The sequence below is a fragment of the Chenopodium quinoa genome, unplaced genomic scaffold (assembly GCF_001683475.1).
Source record: "Chenopodium quinoa cultivar QQ74 unplaced genomic scaffold, ASM168347v1, whole genome shotgun sequence".
NCBI lineage: Eukaryota > Viridiplantae > Streptophyta > Magnoliopsida > Caryophyllales > Amaranthaceae > Chenopodium > Chenopodium quinoa.
Genome location: NW_018745488.1, coordinates 37,932 through 58,213, shown reverse-complemented (window position 1 = coordinate 58,213; position 20,282 = coordinate 37,932).

Here is a 20,282-nt window from a genome sequence, read left to right as displayed (position 1 = left end):
AATTGATATTATAATATATCATTGGAAATATAATTTCAAGGGCTATCCAACCATATAAAATTTGGATAAAAATAATGAGGCACAAAAATCATATCAGACTATCTTTGAATGTCTTTCAATTTGAATAAAATTAGAACTTTAAAAAAAGGAGTTTTATTCAATTTCAAACTCTTTAATCTTATCTTTTCAAAAATGAATAATTAAGATCTTTTAGAAACTTATAGAAGCTACTAATTAATCCTAATTGGTTTAGGAATTGGATCAAGTAATTTGGACCCTCCACATGATCATTGGGTCGAAGGTAAGGTGGGCTTAGGTTCGGTTTGGGCTAGCTAGTTTAATATTTTGGCCATTACTTATTCGTTATAACTCGGATTTGGGCTTATAATATATCGTTGGAAAGCTCTTTTCAAGCCCCATACAACTATTCAATCAATGGACCCATATTATGGACCAAAAAAAACTGGAATAAACGTTTTTATAAAAAGGACACGAAATGAATGATTTTAAAGGACACGAAATGAATTATTTTGGGTTGAAAGGCACGAAAAGAGGAAAATAAGTCATGGTTTGGGGAAATGGGATAGGATTTGGGTTGGTTTATGGAAATATGGATTTATGGATTTAAGCACTCCAAGATTAAATACTCAACCCGACCAATAATGGGGGTGAAAGGTTGTTCATCATCGGGTTTGGTTTTAGGGAGACATTTTTAGGTGTCTACACACATGCCCTCCAACCGGATTTGCATGCCCTTCATTTGAGCACTAAGGGCATCCAAGTCAGCGCTAGCATATTGATGATGTTGCTCTTGTTGTTGTTGTTGTTGTTGTTGTTGTTGTTGTTGTTGTTGTTGTTGTTGTTGTTGTAGTTGTTGTTGTTGTTGTGGAGGCTCTTCTTCTTCACCCATTTCTTCATCATCATTGAAGTACGGCGGGCGGTAACTAATGGGGACATGCCAAATGTTTGCAACATTCTCTCGGTGGAGAGAAGTCAAGGAAGGGTTAGGGAGATAACACTAATGCTCATTGTCCCTTAGCCACTTAAATACCTCTTCATCATCATTCTTCGCCAAGAAATGGATTTACTTTAATTGCTTGATGTTGAGGTACAGAGAATCAACATCCCCCACCGGAGTGCAAGATGGCAAATAATGCCCTAGCTCAAGGCTGGTCACGAGCCTAGTGACCATGCTCCCACAAGGGATCTCGCCATATTCCCTATCTTGCAACCCTTGGCAATAGTTTGGAAAAGTGTACCCCAAGTTTAGGTGACCCTAGTACTCCGCTCGAGTGGCCACCCATAAAATTCGAAGATCCAATTGGCTCTTCTTTCCCAATTCTTGCTTCGGGAACACCGAATATCCCAATAGCCTATAGAGCACCCAGAGACATGGTTAGTATACCTTACTAATCTTGGCATACCGGGTCACAAAGTCACCGCAACCAGAAAAATTGTCCCACCACCAGAAAAATTGTCCCACCACGAATTCTGATCAAACTCATCGTTGAAGAAGAACTCGGGATCCAAAATATCAGAATTTGGATCAAAATCAAAAGCCGCATTAAACCCTTCCAAAGATTGATCGAATTGAATGTTGAAGAGTTTAAATCGAACATGGTAGATACCACCTTCAATCACCATAAGATCAAGTGTGGCCAAGAACTCCAAAGTTGGTTGAACATATGTACGGAAGCTCCTGCTCACAAAAGACCCCATGTGAAGGTTGTTGATCAACTCCCTTAAGTCTTCATCAATCACCAATTTAATCATGTCCGGTTAAAAATAGTGACGAGAAAGCTTGAGGGGACGGTTTGCTTTGAGCTTGGAATGTCTAGCTTTTTTGATTGGGTCGGTAATTTTAAGTTTGGGTATAGGGGTAGGTTGTCATTGTTGTGAGGTAGATGGAGAAGGAGCGGGTTCTTCATTAGCTTTACGTTTCTTGAAGAGGCTTTTGATGTGTTTAGACATGATGATTTTCAAATGTAGCAACTCAAAACACCACAATCACCCCAAATAAACTCCAACCGACAATCTTGAATGCTTTAATTGAACTCCTTAACCAAAACCGATAAGAAAATATTCACTACCAAAGATGAGCGATCCCAAATACACACAATTACCACCAATTCAAGCCACCAAATGTATTCAAACCATATACCAAGCACAAAGAAATTAAGAACCAAGGCTTAACATTATCAACAAAGCACTACTACAAAAAATCTGATCACAACAATTCTCAACAATAATGATCAATTTTGCTACACAAATAACAAACAACACAATGTAAGCAATAAACAATCATTATACATCACAAATAACCAACCAAAATCCAAATTCAAACATCAAAACCATCAAAATACATACTACTACTATTTATGCCCATGAATTAACTAAAACATGCAATTATATGGTATAATAAAGCAATTAAGAGTAAGAGTAGATGATTATACCATACAAGAAGCAAATTAGAGCAATCCTTAGCCACCAATTTCCACCAACACGAAAAACCCCAATTAAGCTTCAACAATGGAGGAGAGAGAGAATGGTGGTTGTTATGGGTGATATGTAGTATGAATTTGTTAAAATTGGAAGAATTACAAAAGGATTTGATGAATTTTGATGGAAATTTGGTTGAATTTGAGTGAAAATTTGATGAATGAGTGTAGGGATATGGTGCGGTTTTGATGAGGGTGAAGGGGTTTGTGTGCGTCAGAAAATGAGGGTGAAGGGGAAATGAGGGAAAAAAAGAAGAAAGGAAATGAGATAGGCACACCAAGAGGAGTGGGCGGCCGCGTGGCCTGGCAGCGCACCCGCACCAGTGTCGCGCGCGCCCGCTTAGGGGCTTGGCGCGCCCGCGCCACCAGCTGTTGTTCTTGCCTTTCTCCTTGGTGCGTTCATAACAACAATAAATATCATTCCGTGATTTTTGACCCCATCATAACGATCAGTTTCTAAATGTGAAAAAAGTGGGTTCAACACCCCAAATAATGGTAGCACCACGATGAACTCACCAAGTTCCATTTTCTTCAAACTTAAGCATAAATTTCCTAACTTACCTTTCTAACAATTCTTACCCCTTTTACCTCAAAATTTCAATAAAATTGAACATAAAACACTTCAAAAACCGCAAAACACCATTCCATTTCTCGTTCCACTTGATGTAAACCAACTCCAAGAATTCAACCTATAAATCCAAAGTAAAAACAAGTGAAAGAAAATAAAAGAAACTAAAAGAAAGAAAATTAAGAAAAATTGAAATCAAAAGATAAGGTTAGAAATCTCCGAGTTGCCTCCCGGGAAGAGCTTGCTTAAGGTCCTTAGCTCAACCCTTCCTCCAAATCACAGAGGGTCAAAGAACACCACGTTGTCAAAGGTAGCGGATAGAACAACTTCTCCTTCATTTTTAAGCAACCTCTCATTGTTGCTTGACAAAACTTCACTAGCTTGCACATCAAAAACAATCTTTTCATTTCTTATCTTCAATATCATTCTCTTCTTCTTCTTCAAAGCTCTTGCTTTCTTCTTGATTTTAATTCTTTTCGTAGATGGTTTCACACCATCTACCTCCATGGAATCCTCCTTTTCCTCTCGAGGGTAGAGCTCAAATCAATGAGGAATGTCAATCTCCTCCTCATTCATAGACTTTGGAAGCTACTTCTTTTCTTCACTAACTTTCATGAAATCAAAACTCACAAGCACATCATAAAAAATATCATGCACATTGTTAGATGAAGAACCAATCACATACACATTGTCGAAAGAACGAAGGGAATCATCACTCTTGATTCCTTTCACAAGGGATAAGGATTCAAGCATTGGCTTTAGCTCAAAACTCTCTTTCTTGTTACAAACTCTCAAGGTAATTCGGCCTCCCTTAACATCAATCAAAGCTCACGAAGTAGGTAGGAACGGTCTCCCTAAGATAATAGGAATGTGGTCATCTTCTTCTATTTCAAGTACAATAAAATCAACGGGGATTGTAAAACCACCTATCTTTAGGGGAACATCCTCAACTCTTCCCTTGGGAAACTTGATGGACCTATTGGCCAATTGCAAAATCATGTTGGTAGGAAGAATTTCTCCTAGCTTTAGCTTCTTGAAGACCAAGAAGGGAATTATGCTCACACTAGCACCCAAATCACAAAAAGCATTCTCAAACATCTTACTCTTGATTTTGTAAGGAATGGAGAAATTACCCGGGTCTTTCATCTTCTTTGGGAGGTTATTGTGAATCAATGCACTACAACACTCACCAAGCTCCACCGAATCAATCTCATTACAATCTCTCTTGCCACTCAAGATATCCTTAAGAAAATTGGAATATCTAGGCATTTGGGTCATGGCTTCGGTAAGAGAGATAGAAAGATGAACCTCCTTCAACATTTCAAGAAGTCTCCCAAATTTTTCATCTAGTTTGTTCCTCATAAACTTTTGGGACTAGAAGGTCGGGTTTTCACACTTCCTCTTGCTTTATCTCATCACTCTTATTTTTCTCATGGTTCTCTTCTTTGCTCAAATCTCTTGACACATCTTCCTCTTTTTGCTCACTTGAAACACTCTTCTTCTTGACCTCCTCACAATCCCTAGAAACTCTCTCTTCAAGAACTCTTCCACTCCTTGTGGTGATGGAATAAACGGGTTTCTTAGGATCAACTCCTTGAGAAGGAAATGAAGAAGGACTAGCTCAATCTTTCAAAGTGTTTTCTAGTTGTATGATTTGTGTCTCAATCATTTTGTTATGTGTCATGATCTCATTAAATTTCTTATCGCTCACCGCCATATAGGTGTTTAAGATTTTTGTTTGATTTTCAATTATCTCCTCCAAATTGGACTTGGACAATTGAGAATAGGAATTTTCACCAACACCTTGAGACTTTGGACCAAATCCGGGTGGGGGTCCTCTTTGATTGTTTTGAAAATTTCCCCTATTTTGATTGTTCCAATTTCTTTGATTTTGATTGTTGCCAAAATTTTGGTTTTGGCCACCAAAGCCTTGAGATTGGCTTTGATTTCCATAACCTTGGCCTTGGTTTTGATTCCTATAACCTTGGCTATTATAGTTGCCTCGGAAATTTTTGTTTCCTTGGTTCCTATAATTTCCATTTTTATAGTTATCAAATCCACCTTGTTGGTGAGAATTTCTATTTCCAAAGTTTCTTGGTCCTTCAAACCTTTGACCATTATTATTGTTTGAGACAAAATTCACATGTTCACATTCATTACTCTCACCATCATCAAGATTTTCAAACCCATTTGAACAGGTAGAAGCATCATGGTCATAAGACCCACAATTATCACAAAACAAGCATAAATTGGGCATATTGTTAGAAGTAAAAAGAGGAGTAGAGTTAGAAGTTTTACCTCTCCCTTCAATGTGGGAAGGATGACCTTGCACATTGGAAGTTGCACTCTCAAGCTTGGCCTTGATTGTTGTCATCTCCTTCCCCAAACTTGCAATTTGAGAGGATAGATTGTTGTTGGCATTAAGGTGATCAACCAAGTAAACTGTTGATCCATTTTTGCTTGAAGTCTCTCTTCTCCTTCTTGCCAATCCATGTAATGGCGCACCACATCTTCTATAATGTTCACAACCTCTTCTTCGGTTTTGTTCATGATTGGGCCTCCGGCTCCCGCATTAAGACACGATTTTCCTTGAGGACTCAACCCTCCATAGAAAATTTGAATGATTTGATATGTTGGGATTCCATGATGGGGACATTATCTTTGATACTCCTTATACCTTTCCCAAAATCTATACAAGCTCTCACTAGGCTTTTTCTTGAAACTTTTTATCAAAGCCCTTGCCTCCGCCGTTTTCTTTTGGGGTAGAACCTAGATAAGAATTCCTTGGTAGCTTCATCCCATGTTCTATGAAAATTTAGCTTGATATCCTTGTCTAACCATTCCAAAGCTCGACCTATGAGAGAGAAGGGGAACAACTTGAGCCGAATAAACTCTTGAGAAACACCATTCACTTTGATAATATTGCAATACTTCTCAAACTCTTTGATATGGTTTAGCGGACTCTCAATCTTAGCCCCGTTAAATTGTCTTCTTTCAATCAAAGTGATCTGGCCGGTCATAATTCAAAGTCATTTGCCGGTGTTGTTGGCAATGTAATCCCACTTTCAAACCTATATGCACCGGGAGTTCCAACTCCTTCAAAGCAACTCTTGGATTATCTCCCATGCTTACTTGATCCTCTTCTTCTCTTTCTTGGTGCACTTCTTATCTTGGAGAGCTTGGACTCAAAGAATGATTAGCAACCCTTATCCTTGCTATTGTTCTCTCAATTTCCAAGTCAAATGGAACTAAAGTTCTTCCTCTTATCCTACGCATACAAAAACTCAAAGCAAATATCAATAGCAGAGCTACAAATGTAGCCTAAAGAGAAAAATCTTTTTTTATTTTTGAGATTATGGTGAAATAGACTGAACAACAATAGCAATCATCTACGCCATTCCCCGGCAACAGCGCCATTTTTGACCCGAAGACGAGACTAGGTCATTGAAAACTAATCTACCCTTGGTCAAAACAAAATTTATAATCTTTCAACACACCCCTACACAAAGAATAGAGTAAGTCGAGGGTCGAACCACTAGGAATGGGAAATGAATTCTAAAGTCAAAGCTAAGCTATTTTGAAGCAATAAAGTGAGGTGTGTATATTCAAAACAATCAAACAATCAAATTGAAGTCAAATTTAACAAGCCGCACTAGGGTTAGGATCCGCATGTACTCAGAATGGACATAGCTAATTGGGATTGGAGATGACTAAGTCAAGTGTTGCGAGGGAAAATCAACTAAGCAATCAAGAGAGTACGGTAGGCTAATCTCCTAGAGGTCAAGCTAGCACCAACTACGAGAGACTCTAACTAGGAACATTGCAAACCTACTCAATCGACAAAAGCAAGCCACATATCAATTTTTCGTATCAATGCAAGCTTACAATGCATTCTAGTGCAACAAATAAAAGTTAGCTACTCTTCAATTAATCACACACATGCACTTAATAAATCAACCAATTTAATCACAACATCAACTCCATAAATTTCCCTTAATTAGCATCAATCCATCACTCATACATGCTTCACCATTCCCCTAGCAAGAGAACTACTCACAATCCATTGAAATTAAGATCAAAACTAAGCTAATCAACAATTTCATCATCATCATATCAATAAAACTAATTCAATCACAAATTCAACTCAAACTTGAACAATCACGGATACGTAGGCAACCTCATATCGAGGTGCAGCCACATTAATATCCACATCCATGCATGATTGAGTCAAAGAATATCCAATGCTTACCCCTACCCATTTAGAGCTAGACTTGGGGACTTGAAACCACATCACGTTAGCTTACCTAGCATAAAGAGTCATCATCATTGACTCTTCTCACATATATTTCCATCACCATAACCCTTGCAGCCAGCCTTAGTATCACATTCACACACTTCACTCACACATCCATATCCAAATCGATCATCCTTTCCTTTAAGAACATGTAGACACCCATTTGTGTTTCCCCAAAACCAAACCCAGTGATGAATACCTTTCAGGTCATTTGATTATCGAACAAAGCAAAAGTGTGCAAAGTTTAGTGATGAGGATGTTTTTATTAAAATATCTCTTCTTTCTGTTTTTGAAAATATTTCTTTTCTTACTTTATTTATGAAAAACGTGCATTCTAGTTTATTTTGGTCCATAATATGAGTCCAATAACGGTGTAGTTGGATAGGGATTGAAAATACCTTTCCAACGATATATTATATGCCCAATTCCGATGAATAATGAGGAAGTTATGATTAAAATACTAAATTGGGCCCGGTTTGGTTTTTATATGCGGCCCAATGATCTAGGGGAGGGCCTATTATTAATTATCATTCCTAAAGCTATTAGGATTGATTATAGTCTTCTAGAATACTCTAGAAATTACTTTTAAATCCTAATGGAGTTAGGATTGATAATTATGTTTTAAAGAGTTTGAAATTGAATAAAACTACTCTTTTTAAGAATCCTTGTTTTGTCAAAGTGGAATATATTTAGATTTTATTTTCGTGCCTCATAATCTTTATCCAAATTTTATATAGTTGGATAGATCTTGAAGTTATCTTTCCAATGATATATTATAATATTAAATCCGAGATATAACGAAAAAATATATGAATGAGATACAAAACTCTATCTAAAACTGACATCCTTCCACTATTTCGGCCATATCTACAAAATATTTTAATCTGATTCCAATTGGGTTGGAAAATTACTTCAAGAGCTTTCCAACGACATATTATATGACTTATTTGAAATTTTGGATCAAAGGATATGATAAAAACAAAATTCGCAAAAACTGTTTGCCAACGCCAGGCGCCATGCCTAGCGTCTGGCGCCAAATTGTAGCGTCTGGCACCAATCCTGGCGTCTGGCGCTAGAGTCTAGCATTTGGAGCCACGCGCGTGTTTGACGCTGCGATCGAGTTTCATTCTCGTCGAAACTTTGATTCATTTTTTTATCCATCCGACTGATTTTATCTATAAATAGCCTCTTCAAATTCTGTTTTCAATCATCAATTCTCATGAATCCTTCTCATCAATTCTTATTCTCTCTCTCACTAACTCTCATAAAAAATCTCTTAATATTATCTCTCTCTTTTCTTAAACTAACTCTTATTACAAACACAATTCCTCATACATTAACACTAGACATACCTAGCATTGTTCAAAGTTGCCTTCGCCCTAGACATGAAAAATTTAATTTCTGAGGGTTTGGTCCCAAATCATTATTCCAATTTTTAAATTTAATTGTTTGTTTTATTATTTTCCTTGAAGTTACTAACGCGTGTATTTTGTTATTAGAAAGAGGTACGAGGCATCCAACTAAGTGTTTTGATTGTTTACATTGTTATTATGATTAGGTTGTTATTATGAGTCTTACTATCATGCTAGGGCGTTTTAATCTTCCTAGTATCATGTTTAGGGTAACAACTATAATTTCTATTATCAAATATGACAATTGTGTTTCCTGCGATACTTCCAATATTCTTTCCTAATATCCATGTTAGTATCATGTTAGGGTTTCATATTTAATCTTTATTGTTTTGTGACATGCTAGGGTTTGTTATTAATCTTGTCAGTATCATGCCTAGGATCTTGCTATTATTATGCTTTAACATGAACATGATTATGATAATTATGACTATGATTATGATTATGATTATTGTGTCGAATTATATAATTTAACTTAATTTGTTAATTAGCGAATTGTTTAACGTAATTTGTTAATTTACGAATTGTTTTACATAATTTGTTGAGTTACGAATTTTTTTTTACGTAATTTGTCAAAATTCGAATTATTTCAAGTTATTTGTTAATTGACGGATAACTTATATATAATTTGATTATTATTATGTTGCTTGATTTTTTATTTATTTTTTGATCACACCTTTTATGCATGTTTAAAGGGAATTTGATACTTGTAATTACGCTTAATAAGATAATTAATAATCTTATTTATGGTTAATTTTAATATAATACAAGTGATCGACAATAATAGTTTATTTGTGCATTAATATTCAACCAACATAGATAAACAGGTTTAGGGTAAATCTAATGATTGCATGTTAGTTAGAAAGCGCACATGAATACGATCAGAATAAAGTAGAGGCCTATTATTAGGGCAGGTTCAATCTCTTTTAGGTTGGATTTGTACCTTCATCCCCGAACTACCAGTCATGGTTCTATATCTATTGGAGTTAACGATATCCTAGATCGTTAAGGGGTGTAACCTTCACCTCGTGAATGGTTTACAAGTTTCTAAAACTTGTTGGCGACTCTTTTGTTCTATCTTCTTTCCCTTTGGACGCCATCGTACTTAAGTGTATGATAACAGTGGGGTTCAAGCTATTGGATGATGCTTGAAATATTCCCTACAGTTTTTGGCGACTCCACTAAGGAGGATTTCTATTTTAATTCCTAAAATTTATTTTGGCAATGATTTAGAATGAGTTGATGAGACTCGAAAAGTTCTAAGTATTTCATGTGCGTATTTTTTATTAACATTATTGTCGTATGCATAAAAAAGATATCATTGGAAAGACTATCCGTAATGAGTTAAAACATAGGATTTTTACACGAAGGAAATTTGAGGAATATTTTTCACAACTAGGATGGAAATAATGTTGCGCGAAACTGGAAAATTTTATCGAGCTTAGAAAGCTGCTGAGACATGTAGGAACTAGCGTCAGCGAACAAAGAATACCGCCAATGTTTTGACTTTAGCGCAAGGCGATAGCCTCTGTCGCCAGGCGCTAAAGCCAAAAAGTGACGCTGGCCTCTGTTTGCTGGCGCCAAGTTCTTCCAATACCGAGCCAGAAGTATGCGTTCTAATTTTTACAAGTTTTTAGCACTGTTTTCTCGATCCTACTTCCTGATTGAGTTTTTTTAACTTTTTTGAAACCCATATGTGTTCTACATATGGACATAACCCTTTGGGAATTCATGCTCCATCTACCTGATTGAACGCTCTGAGCAACAAAGGGTACATCTGAGAATGTTGAATTCACCAAACCATGGAAGCGCGTTTTTCTAAATTCGCGGTGTCCCATTCACTCGCGCCAACCCTTCACGGTTAGGCTTCCGCATGGTACATCCGTACAATTAACCATGGACCCTCTTAAACTAACCCATATCCCGAACTTTAGAGAACTAGAGCCATGGTTAGGTCGCAAACTCATTGCATTATATTGTGCCTACTTGCCTAATTGTGCATTATTTGTTGTGCATACTCTATGTGTTTTTCCTAACCGTTTGTTTCACTTGTGATTAAGCCTAAACAAACTAATTAATGACTAAAGGACTTTGTTTAATTAATTAATTAATTAATTTGAGCTAAAAAATATACCTAAAATCGAGTCATAGTTCCTTTAAGTCAACCCGGATTTTTATTCACGTATACTGCGCAAACGTTAACTTGTTTTGGTAATATCCGGAGTTCTAGGAAGAACTACGTGTCTTATAACCTATGGATCTGTAGCCCCGAGTTTTATCTTTAAGTTGGAGTTGGTTTCATTCAAATCAAAGTCGTAGATCAAAAGTTATGACTAAAATACCACAGCCTGCCCAGTTTAATGCATATACACGAAGTCTTAACTTAGTCTTTGCTTGAGTCTAGTCACATAGCCTAGCCACATGGTCATGACACAAGTCTTAACATGTCACCTACACCCACTAGTCGTAGCACACACTTTGTGTATATGTCACCATGACCATGTCTTAGGTTCATGCATGAGTCGGTTTTTTCCGTCATTTGAGTTGGGGGGTACATTCTATTCCTAATTTTTTTCATATCTCTCCATCTACATCATTTTTCCATTCTCTACATGCTTTCTACATATCACAACCTTCATTCTTCCTACCTTCTTCCATCCTTGCATGTTGAATCGAGTTTGAGTCATGTGATTAAAAAAAATGAGGGTAATGATGAAATAAATGCACAAGACAAGCTTCTCACCAAGATTTCATGCTTTCTTCTTGTTTTTTTTCAAACCCTTTCCCCAATAAGTCTAGCATAGGCACCCATCATCTTCCTTGAATTTATTTCTTAGAGTTTGATTTTTACCCTTTACTTATTAAATAAAAAGAGCATTGATTTCCTTACATATGATCATTGTATTTGCAAAAAAAAAAAAAAATAAATAAATAAATAAATAAAAATCCATATCAAACTAAGCACAAGGTATACCAATGATTTGAGGCAACCCTTGTAGCCACATCATATCATTTTCACCCTTCAAATATACAATCCTTTATTCATAAACCACTTTGTGCCTCGTCTAACGATAGACCTTTCAGTTTTCAACCTACATCTATCTAAATTTGGGATGGGATGGTGTGCAACTTATGCAATTTTCAATTTCATAAAAATCTTGAGTGATTCCAAAAGATTAAAATAGCAAAAAATAAATAAAATAAGAAAACAAATAAATAAAAGTGTATAAAAAGGGCAAGTGTTCCAATGTCTTTGACATGAACAAGTCTTTGATATGAACACGTCTCAGATTGCGTCTCTTATCGAGTGCTCGGTACCGTGCCTGAGAAACATGAATGCCAAGTGAGTGATAGACCGCATGATCGGGATTTCCCACACTTATAAAAATAAAAATAAATGCTAAAGCACAAAAAAAAAATACAAAATACAAAAACAAGAGCTAAAAAAGAGTAGAAACTCAAGCACAATAATACAAAGATTCAAAAGCAAGATTGCACACCTTGGGGGCTTATCGAGGGTCTTGAGCCTTTATACCCTTCTTCTTCAACCTTTAGCCTAACCACGTTACAAACCTTAAAAAGACCTTTTTGATATATACACACACTTGTGCGAGGTTCGGCTAGAGTTACGTTCGGCCTGATTCCTAACGTATACGTAGGCAACCTCACATCGAGGTGCGGCCGTGACAAAAATGCATTCATATTCACATTCACACACTCACACCATGATCATATCAAGGGATCCCCTGTGCTCATCCATATTAATTTAGAGCTAGACTTGGGGGCTTGATCCCTACATTATTAGCTTACCTAACCTAAGAGTCACTATAATTTGACTCTTCTTAAAATAATATCTACCCACACACTTAGCCCTTGCGGCCTAACTTTAGAATCACTTTCACCCACATCTTAGATACATGACCAAATATACTTCCCTTAGGAACCCTTTGTCATGGAATCTTAACACAACGTTGAAGCATGCATTGTCATATCAAAATCACTCATCAATCATAATCATCATTGCATCGAAGTATGAAGTGCTTAGCCTCCGTGCCTAAGTTACCTAAATACTTTCATTATCGAGTCAACTAGGATAGTCTAAGATGTTACAATCGTTGTACTGTGAGAAACAACATTTGACTAAGCTCATTCAACATGCACCTTCAAAAACTTCACTTTGATTCTTTTTCGCGCCTTTCTTTTTCGGGAGAAAGTCGGTACCCTCCACAAAAATGACAGAAATTTTTTGCCTTTTTGCATTTTCGAGTCGCACGGTCACATTACAATGCACACACGAGTCATGTACATATTGAGTCATGTTGCGTTATCACATTGAGTCAACACTATGCACACACAAGTGACATCGAGTCAAGTCAACCTCGAGTCAGTCAATTACAGCGAGTCAAGTTCATACCTTGAGTCGTGTCAAGTCAATGAGTAAAGCGACATTAAACCTTAGATCAACCCTAAGATAAATAAAGAGATTAGCAAAGTCCTATAGTCAAATTTAAATATAGGTGCATCCCAGCGGCAGCAAGAACAAAATAGGGAAGACCCTACTCTAGCGCCAGACGACAACATCTAGCGTCCGGCAACAGATTTCAGCGCCTGGCTCTAGATCCCAACATCTGGAGATAGAGCCCAATTGCAGCGCCAGAGGCATTGCAGCGGCGACAAAACGCTCAACTACTCAGAGCAGTTATTCAACCTCTTTCAGCAATTTTAGGTTCCTTGGTACGCCAGTTAGCCCCTATACGAAATTTGACATGATTAAGTAGTGAGTTTGATTACAATCGTAATAAGTGATCAACCTAACAAAAGATCGTCTCACTTAGCTTAAGGCGCCTAAGAATTGGCTCATTGTAGAGACACCGACATACTGGTTCATAAACAGCAGAGGCACCGACATAATGGTTCACAAGCATCAAAAGCGCCGACGTACTGGCATAGCGGAAGCAAAGTTCAAGCGAGCTTTGAAGATCGACAAGCGTTAGTCTTCAGAAGTTTTCGTCGGAATATTATCACAACAAACATTCATATCATCAAAGCTCTTTTGTTCAGAGACGCGTGGAAATATCATCAAGCTCTTTTGTTCAGAGACGCGTGGACATTTCTTTGAAGCTCTTTTATTCAGAGGCGCGTGGACAGTTCTTTGAAGCTCTTTTGTTCAGAGACGCGTGTACATTTCTTTCAAGCTCTTTTGTTCAGAGACGCGTGGACATTTCATTCAAAAGCTCTTTGTTCAGAGACGCGTGGACATTTCTTTCAAGCTCTTTTGTTTGGAGATGCGTGGACATTTCATTCAAAAGCTCTTAGTTCAGAGACGCGTGGACATATTATTCAAAAGCTCTTTGTTCAAAGACGCGTGGGCATATCATTCAAAAGCTCTTTGTTCAGAGATGCGTGGACATATTTAAAAGAAGCTCTTTGTTCAGAGGTGCGTGGAAATCTCAAAAAAGCTCCATTGTTTAGAGACGAGTGAACATTAAAATAGCAAGATGCATTCCATAGATTGTGGAAGGTTGTCACAACGACAAATGCAGCTACAAATCGGTTACTTTCAGAGACGTGTGCTGGACATCTAATGAACCTGTTGCTTTAGTCTTAGAGACTCTTGGATTTTATCCATTTACAAAGAAGGCTGAAGTTCTATGTTGCATTTCATGGGTAGATTGAAGATTGGGCGCATGACGCGCTTCACTACAGATTTGGCACGTTTCACTGCTATTTTGGGCGTGTGGATCCTAAGCCATTTACTAGCTATTATTATCTTATATTTTAGTTAATGTTGCTGAAATAATGCCAAGAGTTTAGCTCTTTGGCCGGTTGTAATAGGAAGTTATCATTAGGCTTTATTATGCTTTTATTGTTTAGCTTAAATCAAGGAGGAAAACTGCTGGCTTTTGGCTGTTCATGCTTGGACGGTTTTCCTTGACTTTTGGTGTGTTTTTGCTGCTCCTTTCCTCTATAAAAGGGAGAGCAAAACAGAAATAAAAACCAGTTTTGAGTTTGGATAAAAAACCTTGTGTTTTAGCATTTTAACTTAGAGTTTGTCTCAAGTTCAAGTGTTCCCTTATTGCTTTGAGTAAGTCTTGAGTGATAAGCTTAGGAGAGATTGAGTGAGTCTTATCTCTGGCCTAAAACCCCAAAACTTTGAGTGTGTCCTTGAGTTTTGGCCCTTTTATCTTGTTCCATGATATTTGAGTATTCTAACTATAAGTATTTTTAAATCCATCAACCCATATTCGGGAGGGTGTATTTAGATTTACATCATCTGGTATCAGAGCCTTTTTAAGGGTTTCTTGAAGAAAATCGAGTTTGAAGGCGTTTGGAGCAAAACGGCAGAATTCAATCAGTTTGGAGTTACGGTTTGAGAAGGACATATCTCCTTCGTTTTCTGTCCAAATCGAGTTATTTCTTTTTTGAATCTGGATATTTTTTTGCGTAGATTACTCACAAAAATTTTCAGGTATTTTGGAATTTTTCTGCTAATAAACTGGGCAGGTTTTTCGCAGCAACGCAGAAAAGAGGCAAAACCGGGAAGGCAGAATTCAATTGAAGATTTCTCCCTCATCCGAAAAGCTTTTGAGGAATTTCTTTTTTGCAAATTGGTTGTTTTGATCTGAATATTCTGAATTTGTAAGCCTTTGAGAGTCTAGAGGCAATTTTCGTTTTTCATTTTGTCTCTAATTTCGGCAGTTTTCATTGTACTTGTAATATCCAAGCAAAAATAGTGGAAATCATGTCTAGTGAGGAGCTTGCTAGAATGTTGCAAGTAATCACTGAAAAATTGGAGAATTTGGAGAAAAAAACAGAAGAGAGTGAAGTCTCTAGGGCACAACAAGATACTAGGATGGATGCCATATCTGATATGCTCCTTAAAGCCACTAGGAAAATAAATGAATTAGAGGAGGAGGATGAAAATAGTGGTAACAATTTTAGACAATTTGATGAAGATAGGGGTCTAAAAATTGATATGCAAGAATTTGATGGAGGGCATGATTGTGAGGCTTTCTTAGATTGGGTTAGGCAAATTGAAACCGTTTTTGATTACAAGGGGTATGATGATAGGAAACGGTTCAAGTTGGCTGTCCTTAAACTCACTAAACTAGCTGCATTGTGGTATGAAAACCTCAAGTCAAATAGAAGAAGAGAAGGGAAAGATAAGATAGACTCATGGGAAAAATTAAAAAAGAAAATGAGGGAAAAATGGGTAAGTAAAGAGTATGAGCAAGATCAATACTTAAAATTAACCCACCTATCACAAGAAAACATGAGTGTGGAGGATTACATAAAAGAATTTGAAAGGTTAGGCTTGACTTGCGACTTGCAAGAAAAGGAGGCTTACAAAATTGCTAGATTTGTCAAGGGGTTGACCAAAGAAATTAATAGGAAAGTGGAAGTTACTCATTATGCCACTTTTAGTGATGTATGCAAACTAGCTTTGAAGTATGAGTCTCAACTTAAAGAAGAAAGGGAGAAAGAGAAGCCCAAAAATTCTTCTTTCAAGAATACTTCGAAATTTACTCCTTTCAACTCTAAAGGGAGTACTTTTCAAAGTAAAACCTTTTCACCTAGCTCATCAAAAGGGAAAGAAAAACAAGTAGTTTCGCCTAGTGAGCTTTCAACTAGGAGAAAATGCTTCAAGTGTCATGGGAGAGGACATATTGCATCGGAATGTCCTAGTAAGAGTGTGTTAACAGCCTCTCAATGTGCTCTCATGGATGAGGAGGAGAAGGTCTATAACTTTGTGGCTCATGAGGAGGGTTGCGAGTTTGATGAAGAGTATGAGGAAGAGATTCAACCCGAAGATGAGTTCAACATGATGGTGGTTCGTAGAATCTTGTATAATGAACCCGAAATTGATCTTAAACAACGAAACAACTTGTTCCACACTAGATGCAAGATAGGAGAGAAGACTTGCAATGTGATTGTTGATAGTGGTGCCCAAACAGATGTTGTTTCATCCGAGGCTTTGAGTAAATTGAAGCTACCCACTAGAGACCATGGTGAACCTTACAAGCTCAATTGGTTGAATGATGGCACAAGAATTAGAGTCAAGAAGCAAGCATTGGTGTCTTATTCCATTGGAGGGTTCGAAGATGAGCGTTGGTGTGATATTCTTCCTATGGATGCGTGTCATTTGTTGCTTGGAAGACCGTGGCAGTTTGATCATGATTCGGAGCATAAAGGGAAAACTAATGTGTATATTGTAACTACCAAAAATGGTAGAAAAGTTAAGTTAGTGCCTTTACCTCCTAAAGTTGCTAAGAAAGAAAATGAGAAAAGCAACTATCTTGTAACTTGTAATGAATATGAACGAATAATGAAAGAAATGGGGGGAGGGTATGCTTTGGTGGTAAGGACCAAAGATGATAATGGTACTACTTGTATTAACTCATCCATGCTAAATGAGTTATTAGAAGAGTACCAAGATGTGTTCCCCAATGACTTGCCCAAAGGCCTACCTCCAATTAGAGGCATTGAGCACGCCATTGACTTAATTCCAGGAGCACCTTTGCCCAACAAGGCTGCCTATAGGTGTAATCCGGAAGAGAGTAAGGAACTTGAAAAGCAAGTGAACGAATTACTTGAGAGAGGTTATGTGAGAGAAAGCCTTAGTCCTTGCGCGGTTCCAGCCCTCTTAGTACCAAAAAAAGATGGTACTTGGAGAATGTGTGTTGATAGTCGTTCCATTAACAATATAACGGTCAAATACCGTTTTCCTATGCCTCGATTGCAAGATATGTTAGATGAGTTGAGTGGTGCCTTAGTCTTTTCCAAAATAGATTTAAGGAGTGGGTACCATCAAATGAGAATTCGAGAGGGGGATGAGTGGAAGACGGCTTTCAAAACAAAACAAGGGTTGTATGAGTGGTTAGTGATGCCATTTGGGCTTTGCAACGCCCCAAGCTCCTTCATGAGATTGATGAATGAAGTTCTCCGGCCTTTTCTTAATGATTTTGTTGTTGTTTACTTAGATGACATTCTTGTGTATAGTAAAAACAATGATGATCATGTAATTCATTTGAGGAGATTGTTTGAAAAATTGAGGGAGGTGAAGTTGTATGGTAAGCTTGAAAAATGTGTATTCATGACTCCTAGTGTTGTATTCTTAGGATACATTGTAACAGGAGAGGGGGTTCATGTAGATCCAGAGAAGGTAAAAGCAGTCCAGTCTTGGTTGGCTCCAACCAATGTGCACGAAGTTAGAAGTTTTCATGGACTTGCCTCCTTCTATAGGCGGTTCATCAAAAACTTCTCTACCATCATGGCTCCAATCACCGAGTTGACCAAAAAGGGTGAGTTCGTATGGGAAGAAAATGCTCAACGAGCCTTTGAGAAGGTTAAACATATGCTTTGCAACGCTCCTATACTTGTGCTACCAGATTTCAACAAAGTGTTTGAGGTAGAGTGTGATGCAAGTGGGATTGGAATAGGTGCTGTTTTGATTCTAGAGAAGAAGCCCGTGAGTTACTTTAGTGAGAAGTTGAATGGGGCTAAGTTGAACTATTCCACTTATGACCGTGAGTTCTATGCCATAGTTAGAGCACTTGATCATTGGTCTCACTACCTTAGACCAAAACCATTTGTTCTTCATTCCGATCATGAGGCTCTAAAATTTATTCATGGGCAACAAAAACTCAACAAGAGACATGCTAAATGGGTGGAGTTTCTCCAATCATTTACCTTTAGCTCCAAGTACAAGGATGGAAAGAGTAATGTTGTGGCCGATGCATTGTCTCGTCGGAGCTACTTACTTTCCATGGTGGATGCTAAGATCTTGGGTTTTGAACAACTCAAAGAATGTTACATAAATGATCCCGACTTTGCTAGTGAGATAGAGAATCCTACCAAAGAGTTTGTGAGACAAGATGGCTACCTCTTTAAAGGTAACAAGCTATGTGTTCCGAAGAGTGGGGTTAGGGAGTTATTAGTGAGAGAAGTGCATGGTGGAGGTTTAGCCGGTCATTTTGGGATACAAAAGACTCTTGATATTCTAGGTGAACACTTCTATTGGCCTAGAATGATCAAGGATGTTACTCATGTTGTGAAGAGATGTGCTACTTGTCAAAAGGCTAAGGGACACTTCACAAAGGGTCCTTATACTCCGTTGCCAGTTCCGGATGCTCCATGGGAAAGTGTTAGCATGGATTTCATTGTTGGATTGCCTCGCACTCAAAGGGGAAGAGATAGCATCATGGTTGTTGTAGATAGATTCTCTAAAATGGCACACTTTGTAGCTTGTAATAAAACTGATGATGCCGTGAAAGTGGACGAGCTGTACTTCAAGGAAATTGTCAAACTCCATGGCATTCCTCGAAGTATAGTATCTGATAGGGACTCCAAATTCCTTAGTCACTTTTGGAGAACCCTATGGAAACTTGTGGGTACCAAGTTACTATTTAGTACCTCTCATCATCCCCAAACCGATGGGCAAACCGAGGTCACTAATAGAACTTTGGGTACTTTGTTACGAGGTCTTGTGAGCAAAACGCAAAAAGATTGGGACATGAAATTAGCCCATGCGGAGTTTGCTTACAATAGAGCTCATTCCCTAACTACTTCCCGTTCTCCATTTGAAGTAGTTTATGGAGTGAACCCATTTGTGCCGATTGATCTTGTTCCTATGGTTAAGAGTGACATGGTAGAGAAAGATGCTAAAAAGAGGGTGGAAACCTTTCAAAAAACCTGTGAGCAAGTGAAGAAAAGAATTGAGGAGATGAATAAAAAATACCAAGAGCGAGCCAATAAGAACCGCAAACAGCCTATTTTTCATCCCGGGGACTTGGTTTGGGTGCATTTGAGGAAGGAGAGGTTCCCTAAGCTTCGCAAAAACAAGCTTATGCCTCGTTCTGATGGTCCTTTTAAGGTTCTTGAGAGGGTGAACGATAGTGCTTACAAAATTGAGCTACCAGACGAATTGATGGGTGTTAGTGCGACTTTCAATGTAGGGGATTTATCACCATACTTTGATGATTCAAGTTTGAGGGCAAACTCTTTTGAAGAAGGGGGGAATGATCCAAAGTGGACATCTAATGAACCTGTTGCTTTAGTCTTAGAGACTCTTGGATTTTATCCATTTACAAAGAAGGCTGAAGTTCTATGTTGCATTTCATGGGTAGATTGAAGATTGGGCGCATGGCGCGCTTCACTACAGATTTGGCACGTTTCACTGCTATTTTGGGCGTGTGGATCCTAAGCCATTTACTAGCTATTATTATCTTATATTTTAGTTAATGTTGCTGAAATAATGCCAAGAGTTTAGCTCTTTGGCCGGTTGTAATAGGAAGTTATCATTAGGCTTTATTATGCTTTTATTGTTTAGCTTAAATCAAGGAGGAAAACTGCTGGCTTTTGGCTGTTCATGCTTGGACGGTTTTCCTTGACTTTTGGTGTGTTTTTGCTGCTCCTTTCCTCTATAAAAGGGAGAGCAAAACAGAAATAAAAACCAGTTTTGAGTTTGGATAAAAAACCTTGTGTTTTAGCATTTTAACTTAGAGTTTGTCTCA